Genomic DNA, 23,284 nt, shown 5'->3' on the forward strand with positions numbered 1-23,284 from the left:
TATATTTCTTTTTCCCTTCCTACCTTCTTTCTTTTTTCCTTTCCCTCATCCCAGTTGTTCCTTCCCTTTCGAACAGTTTCATTCCTTTCACAGTATCAATTGTACCTTTCAGATTTTATTTACTCTTTCAGGTTTTTACACTAAGGGGACTATATGATGTTTACATATGTGAATCTGTTTTATTTATGAGTATGGTCTCTAGTTGCATTCATTTACCTATAAAAGCCTAGAATTTAAATTTTTATAGTGATTAATACTCACTTATATAAAAACACCACATCTTTTTTATTCATTCCTAAGTTCATGGGCATTTGGGTTGCTTTCAAGATTTAGCTGTGACAAATTGTGCTGCTATAAGCATGAATGTACATATATTGCTGTGGTATGATGTTTTCAGTTGCTTTGGAAAAATAGCCAGGAAGGAAATAGCTGGTTCAAATAGGACCTCTAATTTTTTTTTTTTTTCAGAACCAGGGATTGAACTCAGGCACTTGCACTTGCCAGGGAAGCGCTTATTTCACTGAGCCATCTCCCCAGCCCCAGGACCTCTAATCTTACACTTTTGAGGAAACTTCACACTGATTTCCACAGTGATTGTAACAGTTTACTCTCCCAGCAACAGTGGAAAAAGTTTCCTTTTTCCCCACCATCTCTCCAGAATTTGTTATTGGTTGACTTCGTGATGATAACCATTCTTTCTGGCGTAAAATAGAATCTCTGTGTTGTTTTAATTTGCACTTCTCAAGTGACCAATAATATTGAACATTGTTTCATATATTCATCCATCATTTGTATTTCTTCATCTGAGAAGTATCTATTCATCTCAGATGCCCACTTTTGGATTGAGTCTTTGAATTTTGGTATACTTATTTTATTTAATTCTTTATATGTTCTAGATGGAAAGCCTTTATCAGAGTACTAGTTGGCTATATTTTTCCCAGTTCATGGTTGTTTTTTTTAACTCTGTTGGTGGATTCTTTTGATGTGCAGAAACTTTTCAAAAAGATGAGATTCCATTTGTTGATTCATTGAAGTATTCCTGTTCAGTTGGTTTTTATTCATGGACTCTCTGCCTACCCCAATGTGTTCAAGGTTTCTACCTACTTTTTTGTACAGTACATTTAATGTTTCTGTTTTGATATGTACATCTTCGATTCATTTTGACTTTAGCTTAATGCATGGTAATAAACACAGGTCTAATTTTAGCCTTTCACATATGGAAAGCCAGTATTTCCAGCACCATTTGTTAAAGAGGCTACCTTTCTTCTAGTGAATATGTTTGGTTCCTTTGTCAAAGACAAGGTGACAGAGTGTGTTTGTAGTTGTGTCTGTGTCTTGTAACCTGTTCCATTGGTCTGCAGGTCTGTTTTAGGCAGTACCTTGCTGATTTTATCATAGTAGCTTTGTAGTATAATTTCAAGTCAAGGGCTGTGATACCCCCTACCTTTCCTTTGTTACCTAGGATTGTGTTTGATATTTTAGGTCTCTTCTGGTTCCAGATGAATTTTAGGGTTTTTCTCTAGATCTGTGAGGTACATTGATGTTATTTTTATAGGTATTGCATTTATTCTGTATGATAATTTTGGGAATATGTTGCTTCTTTGTGTCTATGAGCAAGAAATATCTTTCCATTTTATGAAATTCTCTTTTATCTCTTTTTCCAGCCTATGTAATTTTGAATATATAAGTTTTATTTTGCTAAATTTATTCACATGTATTTCTTTTTTTTTCTTTTTGATGCTATTGTGAAAGGCATGTTTGTCTTAATTTCTCTTTCAGAGTGCTTGTTGTTTGTGCACAGTAACACTGTTGCTTATGGTTTTTGACTGTTGATTTTGTTTTCTGCTATGCTACTGAATTTGATTATTAAATCTACAAGTGTTTTGGTGGAGTTTTTCTGTCTTCTATGCAGTGCATTATGTCATCTGTGATTAATGATTTCACTTCTTCTTTTCCAATCCTTATTCCTTTTATTTCTGTCTCTCGTCTAATTGCTCTGGCTAATGTTTCCAGAACTATACTGAACAGGAGTGGTTACATGGGACATCTTTGTCTTATTCCTGAATTTGAAGTGTAGGCTCTCAGTGTTTTCTTTTGTTTTGTTTTTTATTTATTATGATGTTGGCTGTTTGTTGCTCATAGATGGATTTTATCAGGTTGAGTTGAAAATAATCTACTCTGATTTTCTGTAGGGTTTTTATCATGAATGAGTGTTGGACTTTGTCAAAAGCTTTTTCTGCATATATTGAAATGATCATGTAATTTTTAACTTTGGCTCTGTTGATATGGTATATCACACTTATTGACACGAATATACTGAACCATCCCTGTATTCCTGCAATGAATCCCACTTGATTGTATATAACTTCTTGGTGATTTACTGCATTCTCTTTGCTAGTATTTTTTTAATGTATTTAGTGCAGGATCTACAGGGTCTTGCTACATGGATGGGACTTGTAGTGATTCTCCTGTTTTCAGCTTCCCAAGTGCTGGGATTACAAGTGTGTGCCACCACACTCAGTCTCAATCACCATCTCAGCACACCTCCGGGTGGGGCTGGCATGGCACACTGGGGGTTGCACCCTGGCCTCTGTTCTGTGCCTAAGGAAGCACTTTAATCCACTGAGATATCTGGCTTGCCTTGTTTGCTAGTACTTTACTGAGGAATTTTGCTTCTAGATTCATTAGGGAGAGTAGTCTGCAGTTCTCCTTTTTGATTGAGTCTTTCTCTGGTATGGACATAAGGATAACTCTTACCTCCAGGCATACGTTTGGGAGAATTGCTTCACTTTTGATGTCACTGAACACTTTGAGAAGGATTAGCATTAAGACTTCTGTAAATTTCTTGTACAGTTCACCTCTGAACCCATCAGGACCTGGGCTTTTCTTTACTGGTAAGTTTTTAATTACATTTGCAATTTCATTTACTGATATTGGGTTATTCAGAATGTTTGTATCTTCTTGATTCAGCTTTGGTAATTCATATGTATCTAGGAATTGTTCCAGCTCTTTTGTGTTTTCTATCCTGTGAGAGTAAATTTTTTTTCATAGTTGATACTAATGATCTGAATTTTGATGAGGTCTGTAGTGATTTTGCCTTTTTCATTGCTTATTGCAAGAATTTGAAATTTTTCTTTCCCTTTCTTGATTAGGTTTGCTACTGGTTTGATTCTCTTTATTCTTTCGAAGAACCAACTCTTTGATTCATCAGTTCTTTGCATTTTTTTCTTAGTCTCCATTGGATTAATTTCTGCCCTGATCTTTATAATGTCCTGCCTTCTTTGGGCTTTGGACTTGACCTGCTCCTTTTTCTAGAAACTTAAGGTGTACCATAAGGTTGTTTATTTGGGATCATTCCGTTTTCCTTATGTGAGAAAATTCACCCCTATAAAATTTCCATCTTAGGACTACTTTCACAGCATCTCACAGGTTCCAGTAAATTGTATCTGTATTTCCATTTAATTGTAAATATTGTTTAATTTCTTCTTTAATTTCATCTGTGAATGATTGATTGTCCAGGATGGTATTATTTAATTTCCATGTGCTTTCTTTGTCAATAGTTTTCAGTTTCATTGTACTATGGTCAGATATTATACCTGGAATAATTGCAATTCCTTTGTATTTGCTTAGTCATGGTCCATGTGCTGTTACATGGTCTATTTTGGAGGACATCCTATGTGCAACATTGTACTATGGTCAGATATTATGAATGGGATATTGCAATTCCTTTGTATTTGCTTAATCCTGGTCTATGTGCTGTTACATGGTCTATTTTGGAGGACATCCTATGTGCAACTGAAAAGAATGTGCATGCTGATGATCTTGGGTGAAACACTCCGTAAAGGTTTGCTAAGTCCATTTCTTAACCACAAGTTTGGATTAGTTCTGTTATTTCCTTGCTGATCTTTTGCCTATTTGATCCGTCTCTTTGTAACAATGGGTTGTTAAAGTCCCCCACTACAGTTATGTTACTTATTATTTGACTTTATGTCCATTATAATTTGTTAGATATTCCTACATTCTTTGTAGATATATTTATAATTATTATCTCTTATTCCTTCAGTTTTCCCCTGATAAGCATGTAGTGACCTTTTTTTATCTCTTTTGATCATTCTTGGTTTGAAGTTGACATTGTCAGCAACCAAAATAGCTAAGCTGCTTTTTTCTGGGTTCCTATAGCATAGAGTATTGTTTTCCATTCATGGACTTTCAGTCTATGAATTTTCTTTTGAGTTAAATTTGTTTATAGTTAGATTTTGTTTCTTGATCCACTCTGCCAGGCTGCTTCTTTTGACTGGTGAATGAAGCCATTTACATTGATGATTATAACTGATACAGATTTGTTTATCTTTGTCATGTTATTTTCCTGCTGTAGGCTCCCTGTTTTTCTTCCTCTGTTTACTTACTTGCTCTGCTTAGTGGTTTATTTTTATTGTTGTTCTTAACGTTGTGGTCATTTTTGTCTCTTTCTAAATATATTTCAGTACTCTTTGTAGGGTTTGTTTGTTGTTCCTGGCTTTTTTCAGTTGTTTTTGTCATGGAAGTATCTTATTCCTCCCTTAATTTTGATATAGACTTTTTCAGGGGACATCAATCTGGCTTTGAAGTTGTTTTCTTTCAGGACATGAAATATTTCACTCTAAGCTCTCCTTGACTTGATGATTTGTGTTTAGAAATCTTCTGTGATTCTGATGGATTTCCACTATAGGTGATCTGTTTCTTTTTCTCAAGGTTTTTGATATTATGTCCTTTTATTGACTTTTTTGTAAGCTTGATTTTTATGTGCCTGGATATAGATTTATTTTGATTATGCATAATTGGAATTTTATATGTCTCACTCATATGTATGTCAGGTTCTTTTCCACATGCTTGAAAAAATTTTACTCTCACAGGATAGAAAACACAGAAGAACTGGAACAATTCCTAGATACATATGAATTACCAAAGTTGAATCAAGAAGATACAAACATTCTGAATAACCCAATATCAGTAAATGAAATTGAAAATGTAATTAAAAACTTATTACCAAAGAAAAGCCCAGGTCCTGATGGGTACAGAGATGAACTCTACAAGCAATTTACAGAATTCTTTTTTTTTTTAATTTACAGAATTCTTAATGCTAATCCTTCTCAAAGTGTTCAGTGACATCAAAAGTGAAGCAATTCTCCCAAACGTATGCCTGGAGGTAAGAGTTATCCTGATGCCCATTACAATTTCTGCAAATAATCTTTTTATTTCATTTGTGTTGACTCACAATATTTCATTGACACCTATCAATCTAATATTTTTTCTTTGAATAATTTTAAAGCTATTGAATTGTTACTTCCTGGTTCCTTGCTATTTTTAAGAGATCTTTCCTTTCACAATCCCTAACTGCAATAGTGTCTTCAAGGTCTGTAAATCTGTCTTCCGCTTCATTCAAGTGGTTTTGCCCACTTTTAAGGAAAGTCTTAATTTCCTGGATATCTGTTTGAGTTTATTTCATGCATTCTAATTCTTTCTTGTATTGTTCATCCAATGTTTCCTTCATTTTCTTTTATTGTCTTCAACTTTTTTATCTATGTCTTCTTTAGATGCACTGAGCAATTCTTTCATTTTTGTTGTCATTTCTTTTTTCTTATCTGAGAAATTGTGATCTGATTTCTATAGCCTAAAAGAGTTGTTTTTTTTTTTTAACCTGGGTTGCTATCGTTTCAGAAATTGGAGGTATCAAATTTCAAATCTTCCAAGTTTTTCTATTTCTATGTCTTGTAAATTTGTTCAGGGTGGCCTGGAGGTCTGAGATTGCTATTTGCTCCTTCATTTTGACATTTTTCAGACTCTCAAAATTCACCAGGCACATGACCACCCTTCAGATGGTGGGATGGGGGTGATTAACAGCTCACAGAGGCTCCTGAAGCGTCTAGGACTCAGTGTGGCTTCAAAATGGTGAGGTGGTGCAAGGCACAGCTCAGCTCTGTCTTTAACTTATGAAGTTTTTCTCCAGCCCTTCTTACATAAGAATCTCTCTGGGTTACTCAATTCACTTTCATTTTGGTGACCACATAAGCTACTAATGGGTGGTAGTATGTGTTTCACTCTCACTGATCACTGATATCTGTCTTCTCATCCTTAGATGCCACTCAGATAGCATGGAGCTTCCCTGAAGTTCAATGCAAGCACTTTTTGTACTTTCTACTCCAAACCTCTCCTATGAACTTTCCAACTCTATCAATGGTTACCTCTTTCTTCTTACTCAGCTCACCAGAGCACAAATCTGGGCCTCTTGCTGCCCTTCTCTCCTTTCTTAACCCCCATCCTATATTTACCAATCACTGGGTCCTGCCAATCTTACATCTTAATCCTGCAAAGCCTCCCCTCTTTTCTCATCTGCTCCTACTGCCCTAACTTCAACAGTTAAAATAGCCTGACAATCAGCCCATTTAGCCTCAGTATTGTGCCTTCCATTCTTTTATCCTCATTGCTCCTTTAGGAAACAAATATGAATGATGGCATTTCTCTCCTCTTTATTTACAGCTTAAAATCTCAGTCCTTTTCTCTAAACTTACTTCTTATAACCCACCATTCTCTACCTCCAATTATACATTTCAAGAAGACCAAACAGTTTAACTTCTCCTGTACATGGTGTAGTCCTATTCTCCAGGGATTTATGTTATTCTCACTACCTAGAACACCAACCATAGCTTTCTATAACAATCCATCCTGTATCAATCCTTCCATTCTTATGCATCTTTCCATATATTGCTTAAAAATACTTTAATAAAGTTTTCATTGAACATGTACATAGATTAAGTGCTTGTCTTTCATATTCCCAGCTCATCATACCATCAACCATGAGCAAATTAAAATGCCTTTTACAAGACTTTCAATTGGACACTAAACTTCTCAAATCAAAAGGAATTTCTTACTCTTTATCTGCCCAGAAATTTGCTTAAATGTCTAGAATAATACTGCCAGAATCCAATACTGGCAATCAATTTACTATTACTATACAATTGAAATTTCTAGTTCATTCCATTCAATCTAACAAAGATTTATGGAATACCAACTACATTTCTAGCACTATAGTGAAGCTACAAAATAAAAAATTATATATACACAATGAAAATATTTTCAATAATTTTTATTTTTATTTCATCTTCACATTAAATGAAAACTATTTCCAGAAGAGAACATTAAGTAATCCCTTAAAGGATGATTTGATGGACCAGAGAATTTCAAATTGTAAAGTTTTTAAATAAGGCCACAAAAAATATAGGAAGTATTCAGTTATTCAGGATAAAACTCTTAATTTATTCAATTCATTGTAACAGTAAAATATCACTTTCTGGCACCATACATATGATACTTGATTTCAGTTTTTGCCCAAAGGCAGCTTCTAGTAGAGAAAGGAGATTCTACAAGTTTATACACTAATTGAAGAAAAGCTATGCTGTGTGTGTGTGTGTGTGTGTGTGTGTGTGTGTGTGTGTGTGTGTATTGGGAGTATTCTACGTTAATTTGAAAATCATTTTCAGTTGGAGGAATTAGAAAAATTTCCATTAAAAAGGCTGTCTTTTAGCAGAGTCTGAAAGACAAAAAGAACCTGACTGATGGAATCCAGACTGGAGGGAATTCCTGGTCAGCAGAACCAGTGTGAGTTGAGTTACAGAATCTGAAATGCCCAGAATGCAGGGAGGAAATAAATGAGTCTCCCAGTTTTCTGGAATATGTGAAAATGAGACACAAGACAATAAGGATAACATAAGACAATTAAAGAATGTATTAAATTGATGCATAAGAATTTATGCTTAATATGTGGATACTGGGGGCAAATGAAAATATTTAAGATGAATTTGAGATCATCAGGGCTTGATTACAGTGGGATATTGATAAAGTTGCTGGAGATACAGTATAGAAAAGAGTTATAGGCAGGGGAAATAGTCAAGAGGCAACACTTGTGGCAGGCAAGTGTGCAGTTTTCATGGGAGTAAGACCTCAGTCATCAATAATAGGGCTAACATTTTTTATTTTAAAATATAATAAAAGATTAAAATTTCTATGACATTCTACAGTAAATTACCAAGTACTTAATTGCTGTTTACTAAGTGCTTTTATCTATGCTATATACAAGGAGAAAAGAGGTGATCCCATGCAAATAAAGTAGAAAGTGGCATACAATGAAAAAATATCAAGATTCAGTTTCAAATAATCATGGGGATAAGATTTTAGATTAATATGTCTCTCAAATAGGTTATAGTTAGGGCCAGCCAAGTAGCTCAATGGATTAAAGTGCCTGCAAGCTGGCACAAGGTCCGGGGGTCCAATCCTCTGGCCTTCTATGACAGCCCCGCCCCCAGGGCACCCTGAGACAGCAATTCAGACTGGGCATGGTGGTGCATTCCTATGATCCCAGCTCTTGGGAGGCTGTGAACAGGCAGATCACTATGAGTCCAATCTAGTAGTGAGACTGAACACCCTGTAGACCCCTCCCCCAAAAAATACAATAAAATCAAATAGGTTATAACTAGTTTTATGACTTCTGATAGTCTCAGAAGAAGACTAATACATACATGGTTGTTAAGGAAATCATATTGAGAAATGTAAATATGTTAGATAGTATGCCCTAAAAATGTTCAAAATTGATGACTGGTTCAGAGGTCAGATAAAATAGCAGCCCAAATAAGAAATAATCATGACAGATTATAGTTATAACCCATTTGTATTGTGAAATATTCATTAATTAATTAATTTCATAGTTATTTATTAATAATATATTATGTTCCAGGACTGTTCTAAGTGAAATCATGGAATATGTGAGGGAACAAACAAATGTCCTTGCAGTCTTGAGGTCCTCATCTTAATGAGGGACAAAGATATAGATAATCAATATAGTAAATAAGTAACCTAGCAGCCCAAAAAGTGACAAAAGTTAAGAAACAAAATGAAAAGAGGTATGGAGTGTTGCAATTTTAAATAGGATGGCTCAGGGTAAATGTCTGCTGGGAAGCAATATTTTAAAAGATGTCACCGACAGATTATTGGCAAATACTGCATCCTCAAGAGAGAACTTTTCAAAATCCCATCTCTGATGCCAATGGATTTGTCAAAGGTTTAGGAAATGTCAGATTCCAGATTTCTGGGCTTCTGGGATAAAATCAGTGACAAAGGAATAACTGGTATCACCTTAAAATTACAAGTGTGCTAACAGCTGCTGTCTGGGACTCAGTGGAAGAAACACAGAAAAAGACAGCAGAAGTAGAGCCCAGCACTGCTTATACATTTTCTGTGCCACTTCCCTTTCATTCTCAGTCCCAAAATCTTTCTGTGCTTGCACTTTTTAATGGCAATATTCAGTTATGTATTCTCTGATTTGAGTTCAAAGTAAAGTCTTTTGCTTTCTGCTGTCAATCAAAACTCCTGAACTGTACTCAACTTATTCAGAAAGGAATTTTATATTTTAATCCAGAGTTTACTGCAGGGAAAAGGGCAGTGCTTTCTGAGATACTAGATATGTATGCATTATGTAAGTTGGCAGAGAATAAGCTATAACCATCATGAGACTGGAAAAAAAAAAAAACCTCACCTGGGATGCATGTATTATAGAATTAGCCAGCAATTAGCTTGATAAACATCAACCATTGAGCAGAGAATACATAGAGAAATAGCCAAAAAGTCTCCCTGGAACTCAATCTACATCAGCAGAGCAAGAACTGGGGAAAAATTCACAGATCTACAAAGAACACCATTTGGCAAGCTCAAAGACTGTATCTTTTGTTATAATTCATACTCAAATTGATTTATTGGCAATTTTTTTCATTTTTTCCATAATTTTATTGAGAAACAAATAGCAATGGACAGTTTCAAACAAAATTGGTAAGACAGTTTCAATAATGAACACATTGCATACATTCTTCCTGGTGGTTAATTGCTGTACAAGATGCAGACATGCTATCCTATCTACAAACACCATTAGAACAAATCCCTCTATTCATTAAGAGAATGTAACTATCTATCCTAACCACTTTGTATACACAGATACAAAATGGACATTCATCTGTATCCCCTTTTTTTGTTAAGTTCCCTTATTTGAATACTATAGGTGTGCAAACTCAGCAAAATATTCTAAAAGAGTTCAGTAGCCCATAATAGTATTGGGTTTTCCAATTGACTGGCAATGTCAGAAATTGTTGACCTGACTCACCTACAACTCAACATAACAACATGGCTTTACTTCTTATATTTTGTTTTTATACTTTTCAGCTGGATGTTTAAGACCAAGATAAAGCAGGACCTATGCATCAAAAATTGTAGTTTTGGGGTCTGATAAGGTCAGTGAAATCTCCTCGGGATTTATCCTGAGCTCCTGTACCTCAGATTGTACAACCTTTAAGAGTGTCAGCCATGTGGATGAGTTATGGCCATTGCTTGGCCAATGTGCTCTCTGGTATAGCCTGAGAAAAATGTTTTTTCTCCATGTGACTCTCCTTAGACACACTCCACATCATTGATTTTTTCCTCCTTGGCCCCATAATCTCCTTGATCAGAAAATTTGGGACACTACTGAGTTACATGATGCTACAATACAAGTTCTTATATGTCCTCAGTCTTAATTGACCTTGGAAGGCTAGGTCCAAAGTGTTGGCTTTCCTTGTGGCCCTTCTTTTTCTCTAATTTTGGTCTGCAAACTTAGGTTGTTAACCATCCAGAAGACAAGCTTATTGTTATTACCATAAAACTTGGGCTGTTAAGCTTAACCTCAGTATCTGTCTGACTATCAAACATTTTAGGCATAATATGAAACCTATTTTTCATGATTTGTGAAGAGAAGTCGGCTGTTATTCTGATGGGTTTTCCTTTCAATGTGATCTGCTTTTTTTCTCTAGAGGCTTTCAGTATATTGTTCTTGTGCTGGATTTCTGGGATCTTGACTATTATATGTCTCAGTGTGTTTTTCATTGGGTTGAAGTCATTTGGCATTCATATGCTTCAGTTACCTGGATGTCAGATTGTTTCCTCATATTTGGGAAGTTTTCTGCTATTACTTCTGCCCATATTTTTTATATCATTTGTATTGACTTCTTCTTTCTCATTGATGCCTATTAGTCTCACATTGTTCATCTTTGCGTCGTCTTGCAAGTGATGAATTATTTTATCCTGCATCCTAGTTGTTTTCAAGAGGTCTCGTCTTAGATTTTCACTAGCTACACCAGCATCTTCAAGATCTGAAACTCTGTCTTTACTTTCAGTTAAACAGTTTTCCAAGCTTCTGATTGAGATTTTAAGTTCCTCTGTATCTCTTTGACTGTGCTTCATGCGATCTATTTCTTTCCTGTATTGCTCATTCAAGGAATCTGTCATTTTTCTAATCTTCTCTTTTTTTATCAGTGTCTCCTTGAGAAGCAGTTATTAATTCTTTTACTTCAGAGTTTTTGTCAGATTGGTTTTCCTCCATATTTTTCTGTGTTTGATTCTTTATTTCAAATGTTATTAATTCAGAGATTTCTTTTTTTTTATTTCTGATCTGAGTTCCTCTATACCTTTCTGCAGTTCTTTATTTCAGTCACTATTGATTCATTGATTTCAGCTGTGTTATTCCCAATTTGTTCTATGCTAGTGTCCTCTGCACTTGTTATGGGTGGGCTTGTGGCCTGAGATTGCATTTTGCTCCTTCTCATTTTGATTTTGTATAGCACTGCCCTCTGACGTTTGTTGTAGAGCTTTGGTGCAGTAATAAAACCTTAGCACCTACTGAAATTCAGGTGCATATCTACAAAGTTTTAAATTATCCAGTTGTGCCTCACTTGGGTCTGGCTGCTGTGCTCAGCTCCTTCCTGCTGCTGCCCTTGCAGGTGAACCTGTTGTGCCCCTCTGGCAAGCTGTTCTGCTCCTGGACTAGCTGGGTGGTTCTGTCCCCTACACTCTCTGCAGCAATTGCAGCTGCAGGGTTTCACCCCAGGCCTGTATGCCAGGCCTGAGCTGAGTCTGGAGGGGACTAGGTGGAATATCGGAGACAGGCAGCTCTCCCACACACTCACTGGGCCTGGACTAGAACTGGATCTGGGGGTTACCGGAATGTGACGGAAATTCCTACTCTGTGGGCATTTTGTGGGGGTGTACTACAGAGTGATGGGGGATGTCCCACGAGGGTGAAAGAGGGTGTCACCCATGCTGCACCTGAGCTGTGACCAGTAGGTCATGCCAGCCCAGGGTAGCCAGAAGCTCTTCCGCACACTGGGCCTGGGCTAGGACTGGATATGGGGGTTCCCAGAACACGACAGTAATTCCTACTGGGCAGGTGGGGTAGGGGTGGTGCTGCGGAGTGTTGGGGGTTGTGCCAAGGTGGTGGAAGAGAGTCTCACCCACGCTGCGACTGGTCTGGGACCAGTAGGTCCCTCTGGCACAGGGTAGCTGGGAGCTCTCCCACACACTCACCGGGCCTGGGCTAGGACTGGGTTTGGGAATTTTTTCAAACAAATAAAATTTCAGCAAAGATTAGAAAGGGAAAAGAAAACCAAAGTATTTATTTGAAAATTTCTTTTCTAAAAAATTGTCACAGAAATAGGACATTTCAGGCATCTCTGAAGGGTTGTAGAAGGCAGCTAATAAAAAAAATAGCTGTGTACTTAGAAATATTCTAGAATAGTGGTACAAAACCTGTGGAATATAAGCTGCAATGGGCTGAATGTATTATTGAAAGCTCTAAAATGTTCATCCTTACTGTTCATAGAACAATTATGATTGTTTTCAAATAACATCTAATTTTTAATAGGTCTACTCGAATACTTAAGCTCATACTCAACAGTATCATAGAATTCAACATTCTTTGATAAAATTATTTGAAAGACTCTAAGGGAAAGTATATGATTACACACAAAGGCACATTTACCTTTGGATCCTTACTTGTTTGGTTTGTAACTTCACAATACCCAGTTATAAAATAAAAGGTTAATTTCATACTGGGAAAATTCTTGAGGCTGAGTGGGCTACAAGAAGGAAGCAGTCCATGTACCACACATCCCCAGAATGGGCTTTTAAAACCATAAATCAGATCACATCATTCCTCAGCTGAATACCTTCAAAGGCCTTCCCTTCAGCCCCACATATCCTAGCGTGCTTTTAAGGAATGGTCTACAAGGCTATGAATGACACTGTCCTTGGCTTCCCCTCACTTGCTCATTGTCTCTTGCCTGGCTGTTCTCTCAGTACTCACTTCAGCAGCACATATAATAAAACTGGCTGTCTTCTCACTGGTTTCAAAGGTACTAAATTCCTTCTGATATGGGGTCTTTGCAGTCTCTCCTCTCTGCTAGCTCAATACCCTACCCCATCTTTCTTTCTGTGTCACTCCTCCTTATCATTCACAATATCCTCAAATGTCACCTCCTTGAGATGGCCTCGCATTACCTGTATATCCAAGCACCGGATTCCATACACAATCTCCAATATACATGCCCTCCAAAATCTATTTTATTTTTACAGTACTTCTATTTACCTGAAATTATATTGAGTTATTTTCCACTTGTTTATTTGCTCCAACAGCAACAGAAATCAGAATACCAGATGGCCGTTGAACAGTAATAAGGAAATAATAAGGAATGTTAAATACAAGGCAAAAGCACCAATGATGGGTCCTGGGGAGGGGGGATAGAATCATTACACATATGAGGAAAGAATAGAAAACACTTCAAAAGCTGTAAAAATGCCCTTTAGGAAACCCACATAGAGAATAAAATTAATTAGGACATATAATGTTTTTTTTCTTCTCATTCCAACTGAGGTGTATAATTTCCATCTTAGCAGTAGAGGTTATTTCCATCTAAGCATTAAAGTATTTATTGCACCAAAGTAAAGCATTAGCAGACATACATCTATCAGATAACTACTGCAAGTCTCAGATCTCCAACTTTGTGAAACATTAACAAATAATAACCAGGTTTGCTAAGTAAAACATAGTATCCAGCACTCTCATACATTTGTTGGTGTGAGTACAAAGCATGCAGTTTTATGTTTGGGGCATCAAAATTAATGTAATATAATGGACATCAAAATTAAAACTCTTCATGGCTCTTAAACATTGCTATTCTACTTTTTGGAAATTATCTTAGACATATGGACACATACACACATAGACATGAAAAGTTTGCTTCATCATTGATTATTGAAAAACGTTTATGTTGTTGTAGCAGCAAACATACAAACCCCTTATTTGGTTTAATTAATAAATTTAGATGATTCCCAATGTAACATATTAGGCCATAATTGAAAGAGGAGCTCAGAGGAAATGCAATAGAACTTTCTTTCTTAAATTGTCAAAAGATGCTACAAGTATGCAGAGCATGACATTGCTTATAGTACAAAGAATAAATGAATATACACAGAAAATATCTGAAAATTTTTTTAAAACTCAAACTATCTTGATGGCTTTCAGTGTCCTTGGAGAATTGGTTCAATGTGTGAAGGAAGAATTTCAACCTTTTAGTTATGCTTCTATTTCATTTAAAAAGCTTTACCAAAATAAAGTAGTATTCTTACAACAAAATAGAAGTTAATTATGTGGGAAAAAAAGAACCAACATTGTGAAAATGGCCATACACCCAAAATTACTATACAGATTCAATGCAATCTCATTTAAAATATCATTAGTATACATCACAGATCTAGAGAAAACATTTCTCAAGTTCATCTAGAACAGAAGAGACCTAGAATAGCAAAAGCAAGTCTGGGCAGCAAGCAAAAGCCAGAAGGCATCACAATCTTTAACTTGAAGTTATACTACAAAGCTAATGTGATAAAATGAGCATGGTACTGGCAAAAAACAGACCTGAAGATCAATGGAACAGATTACAAGATGGAAACACAACTGCAAACTCACATTATTTTGACGAATGGGTCAAACATGTTCACAAGAAGAAAGTTTCTGTACTAAATGGTGCTGAAGAAACTGGCTTTCCACACATGAAAAGCTAAAATTAGACCCATGTCTATCAACATGCACTAAACTAAAGTAAAAAATGGATCAAAGAAAAAAAATGGATTAAAGATTTACATATTGAAACAAAACACTAAATCTACTATAGGAAAAAGTAGGTAGAAATCTTGAACACATAGGGGTAGAAAGAGTGTGCATGAACAAAAGTCATACTGCATGGGAAATAATTCAAAGAATCAACAACTTGGATCTCATCTTTTTTTTTTTTTTTTTTTTGGCGGAACCGGGGATTGAACTCAGGCCCTTCCGCTTGCCAGGGAAGCGCTTATTCTACTGAGCCATCTCCCTGGCTCCGGATCTCATCTTTTTGAAGAAAAGTTTCTGCATATCTTGGGGAGATAGCTCAGTAAATAAGGCTTACCTGGCAAGTGCAGGGTCCTGAGTTCAATCCCCAGTGCAAAGAAAGAAAGGAGAGAGAGAGAGAGAGAGAGAGAGAGAGAGAGAGAGAGAGAGAGAGAGAAGAAATCACCAATAATGTAAAAATAATACCCACAATTTGGAAAAATAGTTTAGCTGACTGTTCCTCAGACAATGGACTTTTGTCTAGAACATACAATGAATTGAAAAAAAAAAATCGGATCCCCAAAACTTAAAGTCCCAGTGCAAAAGTGGGCATCTGAGATGACTATGTACTTTTCTAATGAAGAAATGCAAATGGTAAATAAATAAATGAAGGGCCAGCCATAAAGCTCAGTGAACTAAAGAATCTACTTTGGCAGAGTGCAGTGGGCATGCCCTGCTGGCCCTGCCCCTGGGCGATTGAGACTGGATGTGGTGGCACATGCCTGTAATCCCAGGGCTTGGGAGGCTGAAAACACAAGAATCATTACAAATCTGATCTACATAGTGAGACCCTGTAAACCCTGTAGACCCTGCCCTAAAATTCATTAAAAATAAAAATAAAAATAAAATAAATGAAAAAAAGTTCAACATCATTGGTTATTCAAGAAATGTAATTAAAACAACACTGAGATTTCATCTCACCCCCAAATAATGGATACATCAAGTCAACCAATAAATGCTGAAGGGGTTGTGGGGTAAATGAACACTTTTCCACTATTCATGGTAATGCAGACTGGTAAAACCACGATGGTAACCAGTGTGCAGATTGCTAAAAAAACTAAGATTAGAGCTTCCTTTGAACCCAGCTATTCACTTCCTGGGTATATTTTCACAAGAACTGAAAACATCAGACCACTGTGATATATATGCAACCTTATTTATTCATAGGAACACAATTTGCCATAGCTGACTCTTGAAAATAACCCAAATGTCCAACAACTAAGGAATGGATAAAAAATGTGGCAATTTTGCACAATGGAGTATCACTCAGCTATACAAAAAGATAAACTCAAGCCTTTTATCGGTAAACTGATGCAACATGAGACCATACACTTAAGTGAAATAAATCATACCGACGTGTGAACATGCTATTGTTACACTAGCATGTAAACACGCTAGTATAAGAACCTGAAAGACTAAATAAAATCTGAAAGTAGAATACATACTGTGAAAGAAAGAAACCATTCAAAGGGAAGGAACAAATAGATTAAGCAAAAGGATAAAAGAAAGGAAGAAGGAAGGGAAAAAGATATATTTATGTTTATATATGGGATAATATGGATAATTGTACTGCTGATTTCTGCTGATCTTTTGAAAGGGGAAGTTAATGCTTGATCTTTTTTCTTCTTTTTTAATTTCTTATAACTTTTTAAACCAATTTTGCAGGCTTATTTCTGGTTATCTAAACAACTAATTTGAAGACAAGATCACGCAAATATACCAACAATTGTTGAATTCCATTTTGATTTGTGAATTTCTGTATCATTTTCAATGGGTTTTCTTTTGCTATTTTTTATTCTCTTTAAAAAACAAAAAATGGGGCTGGGGAGATGGCTCAGTGGAATAAGTACTTCCCTGGCAAGCACAAAGGCCTGAGTTCAATCCCCATTTCTGCCAAATAATAATAATAATAATAATAATAATAATAATAATAATAATAATAAATGTTAGGGACCCCTCCACCCCTCCGGAGCCAGCCCAAGACCAGGCCCAGCAAGTGTGTGGAAGAGCTTCCGGGTCCCCTGCACCCGCTGGATCTCTCCAGATCTTGCCCAGGCTTGCACTGTGAGTGAGACATTCCTTCATGCTCTTGGGACCCCTCCACTTGACCAGATCCAGCCCAGGCCTGCGGAGTGAGCAAGACCTTTTTCTGCACTCTCGGGACTCCTCCACCTCTCCAGAGCCAGTCCAAGCACAGGCCCAGCTAGTGTGTGAGAGAGTTTCCAGGCTCCCCTGTGCCCACTGGACATCTCTGAATCCAGTCCAGGCCAGTCGTGTGAGTGAGACCTTTCTCTGCACTCTCTGGACACTCCCACCCCTCCATTTCGAGCAAAAGCCCAGGCATGACAATTATGTGGGAGAGCTTCACCACAGCCTTGCACTCCCTTGTCCCCTCCAGATGCAGCCCAGGCCTTGCATACAGGTCCGGGATGAAACTCTGCAGCTGAAGTCCCTGCAGAGAAAGTAGGGGACAGAACCACCCAGGGAATCCAGGAGCAGAACATCTTGCCAGAGGAGCAAAAGTGGTTCACTCCCAAGGGTTGCAGCAGGAAGGAGCTGAGCACAGCAGCCAGACAAAAGTGAGGCACAACTGGATGAACTCAAACATTGTAGATCTGCATCCAAATATCAGTAGGTGCTAAGGTTATAACTGCACCAAAGCTCTACAACAAAGGTCAGAGGACAGTGCTATACAAAATAACAAAGAGAAGGAGCAAAATGCAATCACAGACCCCAAACCCACCCAGAACAAGTGTAGAGGACACTAGCACAGAAGAAATTGGGAATCACAGAGCTGAAATATCTGAATCAATTGTGTCTGAAATAAAGAAACAACTACAGAAATGTATAGAGGAACTCAGATCAGAAATAACCTCTGAAATAAAAAATCTCTGAATTAACAGCATCTGAAGTAAAGAATCAAATGCAGAAACATGGAGGAACCCTGATGAGAAAACATCTCTGGAATAAGGAATTTGTGTGTGTGTGTGTGTGTGTGTGTGTGTGTGTGTGTGTGTGTGTGTGTTTTGCTCCTTGAATGCCTTCAGGGCACTTTTGCATGGCTGGAGTGTTGTGGGGATCGAACTACAGCAAACTGAGGCTGCCAGCATTGTGGAAGCAGCCACTTAAAGAACTGAGCTAGGGCTGGGCCCCCCAGAAAACATCTCTGTAGTAAAAGAATTAATAACTGCTTCTAAAGAAGACACTGATCAAAAAAAAAAAAATGGAAGAGATTAGAAAAATGATGGATTCCCTGAATGAGCAATACAGGAAAGAAATAGATCACATGAAGCAGAGTCAAAGAGATATAGAGGAACTTCAAATCTCAATCACAAGCTTGTAAAGCTGTTTACCTATAAAAGCCTCTTAAAAATAACCAGGACACATGAAAAAATAATTCATCATCTGCAAGATGATGCAAAGATGAGCAATGGGAGACTAATAGGCATCAGTGAGAAAGGAGTCAATATAAATGATATATAAAAGATATGGGCAGAAGTAATAGAAAACTTCCAAAATATGAGGAAACAATCTGACATTCAGGTAACCAAAGTATAAAGAACTCCAAATAACTTCAACTTAATTAAAAACACACTGAGACATATAATAGTCAAAATCCCAGAAATTCAGCACAAGAATAGTATGCTGAAAGCTGCTAGAGAAAAGGAGCAGATTCAAAGGAAAACCCATCAGAATTACAGCCGACTTCTCTTCACAGACCTTGAAGGCAAGAAAAGCATGGAGCAGAGTACTTCAAGCCCTCTACGAAAACAAATTCCAGCCCAGACTACTATACCCTGTAAAACTCTCTTTCAAGTTTGATGGAGAACTGAAATATTCCATGACAGAGAACAACTAAAGAATTTCATGAAGACAAAGCCAACCCTATGCAGACTGCTGAAAGATGATTTAGAGAGGGACTAAAATGTTCAGAACTCCATGAACGAGAACAGAAGGAACTCACTAAATAGGGCAAACAAACACTGGACAAAAAGGAGTAAACAACAGCAGTTAAATAACATGTCGATCGCAAGTCAACACATCTCAATTATAGCCATCAATGAAAATGGACTCAATTCACCAAGAGAAATAGACTGGCACAGTGGATTAAGAAACAAAATCCAACAATATGCTGTATACAAGAAACACATTTAACTCATAAAGACATTCATAGCTGAAAGTCAAAAGATGGAGCACAATACTACATGCCCCAGCACCTCAGAAAAAAGCAGGGCTAGCAATCCTGTTCTCAGACAGTCTCAACTTCAAACCAACAATGATTAAATGAAATAGAGAAAGCCACTATATACTGGTTAGGGGAAAAATTCAAGAGAAAGAGGTAACATTCATAAATATGTATACACCAAACATGGAGCACCCAACTATATAAGACAAACCTTAATGGACATAAAAAGTCTAATATCCAATACTACAGTCATAATAGGAGACCTTAACACCCCTTTATCCCAAAAATACAGGTCAAGCAGACAAAAAACTAGCAAAGGAGTAGCAGAACTGAACCAGATACAGTTCAGTTCTGGACATATACAGAGTGTTCCACCCAACCACAGCTTAATACACACTTTTTTGAGCTGTACATGGGTCATTTTCTAAAATAGACCACATACTAGTCTATCAGTCATTCTTAAGTATATGCAAGAAAACAGAAATTCTCCCATGCATATTATCTGACCACAGTGCAATGAAACTAGAAATAAGTGACAAACCAGAAAATGTCCCTAAATACATGAAAATTAAACAACACCCTATTCATCAACCCATGGGTCACAGATGAAATTAAACAAGAAATTGAACAATATCTACAATTCAATGAAAATTCAAGGACAGCTTATAGGAATTTATGCATGTCATTCTGGTCTTCTGAATACATGCTGTTTGTCATGACATGCCAGTTCCTGCCATCCTGTCTCTCTGGTAGATGTTTGTTTAAAAAAGAAGGGGGTGATGAATGAAGACAGAAGATAGGAAAAGACTGTCCTGCTACAATGCTGTATATGGTTTGATTTCTAAACTTCCATGTAAAAATAGGTGATTATTTATTCCTATTTTTCAATATATTTTTATTTTTTAATTTTTTTCTTTATATTCTGTAATGACTTAAAGTTTGACATACCAATAGTTGATGAAAAATACCTGTTCCATCTTATGCCTAAGATGTTTGATATTCAGACAGATAGTGAGGTTAAGCTGAACTGCCAAGGTTGTAGGGTAATAACAATAAGCTTCTCTTCTAGAGGGTTAGCAACATAAGTTTGCAGATCAAAAATTAGAGAAAAAGGAGGACTACAAGGACAGTCAACATTTTGGCTCTAGCCTTTCAAAGTAAATTAAGACTCAGGACATAGGAGAACCTGTACTGTAACATCGTGTATCTCAGTTGTGTCCCAAATTTTCTGATCAAGGAGATTATGAGATCACAGAGGAAAGTGATCAATGATGGAGAGTGTGCCTAAGAAGAGTCACATGGAGAGAAAACATTTTGTCAGGCTTTCACAGAGAGCAAATTGGTCAAGCAATGGCCATGAACTCATCCACATAGCTGACACTGACAAAAGATCTACAAAGTGCGGTACAGGGTTTCAGGATAAATCCTGAGGGGATTTAACTGACATTATCAGATACAAAAGCTATATTTCTTTTTATATAGGTCTTGCTTTATCTTGGTCTTAACCATCCAGCAGAAAAGTATAAAATGAAGTATAAAAAGGAAAGCCATATTAATATGTTGAGCTATAAAAAGCTCAAGTCAACAACTTCTGTAATTGCCAGTCTTATGGAAAACGCAGTACTATTATGGACTACTGGTCTACATTGTAATACTTTGCTGAATTCATGCACCTATAATATTTAAATGACAATGAAATACCCTTCTCTGAAAAAAAAAAACTAAAAAGTGGAATGCTAATGAAGAACCATTTTGTATATGTATATTCACAATAGTTAGGATAGATATACAGCTACATTCTCTTAATTTAATTAATAGAAAAATTTGTTCTAACAGTGTTTGTAAACAGGATATCATGTCTGCATCTTGTACAATGAATAACCACTAAGACTACAATAGGTAATGTATTAATTATTGAAACTTTCCTATGAATTGGATTTGAAACTGTCTCATTGCTATTTGTTTCTCAATAAAATTATGGGAAAAAATTAAAAATGTTAGAATATAAGCCAATTAATAGCAAAAAAGGTGAATGGCTGGCTTTTGTCATTGTCTGATTTTGCCTCACTGATCTCTTACCAAGCACTTGCCTCCTACACCTTCATCTTTTCACCACATATTCACTCTAGCAGGTCACATCTTCAGGTCAGCAAGCTCTAATTATCTTTTTAAGTCTCTGCATAGAAACAAGTCATTTTACCAGTTTATAGTCCTCAGAAAGCAGAACAATGAGCTCTTTCCCTGAACCTTGCATCCATCTGGCTGGTTACTACATCACACCACTAAATATTTCCTTCCAAACATGAACTTCCCCTCAATTCTGATTGCATCATGTCTCTGTACCTTAGGGTGCAACCCAAGACTTAGTTGTAGGGCTGAATCACTTGACAGAGGCCAAGGAACACATTCAATCTACAGTGACCATTAGGGGAGAGCCAAGATGTAAACTTCACAGCCTATGGTCTTCCCGCCCTTTCTTATTTCTTTGATCAAATCTGATCTGGAACCAAGGCAAGAGAGCCCTCTGATTTAGCCTATCATGACCAACTTCCTGTGGTTCAGAGAAAGTTAAGAAAGAAGAGGATAGAGCCAGTCAGGATAACACATGCCCAACAAGCCCAAGACAGTTCCAATCATTGCACTTAATTGAAATAGTATCTTTCAGCAAATTTATGCCTGTGGGAGAGAGGCCTAAGCCTCCCTGATGTTGGGACTCAGTGGTATTCAGAAAGTTCATTGATTAAGGGACTGAAGCAAAGTCAGTTTCCTTGTACTTGTCTCTAATTTTTCCTTTTTGCTTCTACTACAAAAAGAAAACATAGAAACAACTAAAAAGCTGCTGTAGTGCCACCTTTGCAGGAAAATACTATATCAGTGCTTTGGTAGGATTTAATATAGTGAGAGATTTCTTTAAATTAGATATGACATCTTCTGTGTGCCAACACTGCTGTTTGCTTTGATAAAAATTTTCAAGGGCTAGTACCCCAAAACTTACCTGACTGGGACTTCAGCCCTGCTGTCCAGAATCCCAGGATCAGTCACTTGTGGGTAGGCACAGCCTTGCCTCCTAAGAAGACAAGAAAGGAGCTGACAGCTGCAAGCTTGTTTTTCAGAACTAAAGATAACTTTCAAACACCACATGATGAAAGCATCAGTGAAATCTCTGATGCCTCAAGAGAAAATCAAAAGAAATGTTGTTCACTGACACATTTGATAATTAATGGGTCCCTTTTTCTTCTGGTTAGAAGTATGGATAAGAATTAGGATAAGGTATGAACTGATTGGATCTATAAGTGCATAAACTGTGCCATAAGCTCAGTTTGTTCCATTAAAGCTCATTGTTTTTAGCAAATCAGTCTCTTTTTTTCTTCTCCAGTGCTACTCAAGTTAACCACATATTAGAATACCAAGGCCTGTGGGAGTGAAGGAGGAACTCTTCTCAACCATGATGTTCTAGCCAAGGGAACTGAGGTGGATGTAATGCATATTCTCCCAGGTCTCCTAAAGCTCAGGAAGGTTTAATCACAATCTTTCCCTTGACATCTTCTAAAAACAGCCTTTCAGAAGCTTCATACTCCTTACCCCAAAGTCCAATCTGAAGTCTCCATAGGCTTAGTGAAAAGACGGTTTTTCCTCCCACCCAGCAATTTTTGGTTGAAAAGCATTACTGGGAGACAGATTCCTAGGAGAAAGGATTGTTTTTAACCTGAAGCTCTCTCAACTATTATTTTTTGACTTCTAAAAGGACTTGCCTGTCTGGGGTAATAATCACTCAATATGAACTCCACCCACATAATGTCCTAGGCAGTGTAGGTATCTGAAGTTCCTTTGTGTTCCTGAAAAACACCTCATTGCTGGAGTTAAAGCAATATGACTTTGGGTTGGGAAGATAGCTTGGCAGTATAAGCTCCTGCCTGCAAAGTGCAAAGATCTGGTTTCAAACCCTGGTACCACCTGACATGGCAGCCCCAGAACCCCCAGTGCTTCATGTCAGCCACTGAAACTGGGCATGATGGCACATGCCTATAATCTGCAGGGGAAGCTGAGAAAAGAGGATCACTACA

The sequence above is a fragment of the Octodon degus genome, unplaced genomic scaffold, assembly GCF_000260255.1.
Source record: "Octodon degus isolate 3935 unplaced genomic scaffold, OctDeg1.0 scaffold00051, whole genome shotgun sequence".
Taxonomy (NCBI): Eukaryota; Metazoa; Chordata; class Mammalia; order Rodentia; family Octodontidae; genus Octodon; species Octodon degus.